The sequence below is a fragment of the Brassica oleracea genome, chromosome C4, assembly GCF_000695525.1.
Source record: "Brassica oleracea var. oleracea cultivar TO1000 chromosome C4, BOL, whole genome shotgun sequence".
Classification (NCBI taxonomy): domain Eukaryota; kingdom Viridiplantae; phylum Streptophyta; class Magnoliopsida; order Brassicales; family Brassicaceae; genus Brassica; species Brassica oleracea.
This window is the reverse complement of record NC_027751.1, coordinates 27453317-27453746: the sequence shown is the minus strand read 5'-3', so window position 1 is coordinate 27453746 and position 430 is coordinate 27453317.

Here is a 430-nt window from a genome sequence, read left to right as displayed (position 1 = left end):
TATTTAATTCGTGACACGTTATGTTAATGTCGATCCCTGGCATATCTTCCGCGGCCCATGCGAAAGTATTGAGGTTCTTTTTTAGACAGGTTGTGAGCTTTGTCCTCAAAGGCTCGCGGAGATTGGCTCCGATTTCGACGCATCGTTTCGGAGATGCTTCGTCGAGACAGACTGTGACAACAGGCTCGCAAGTTGGTTCGCATTTTTCCTCTAGGGCCGCGATGTTACGAGACTGCCAGTAGAGTTCGGCCGAATCTTGACTTCGCGAACCTTGGTCGGAGACCTGTTTCTCTGTTTTTCTTGGAGCGGTCTCGAGGTCTGGTCTTTTTCGTTTTTGTTCTGCGGCGTAACACACCTGCGATACTCTTGAGTTTCCCCATATTACCTCAACTCCGTTAGGGGTTGGAAACTTGAGGCAAAGATGGTACGT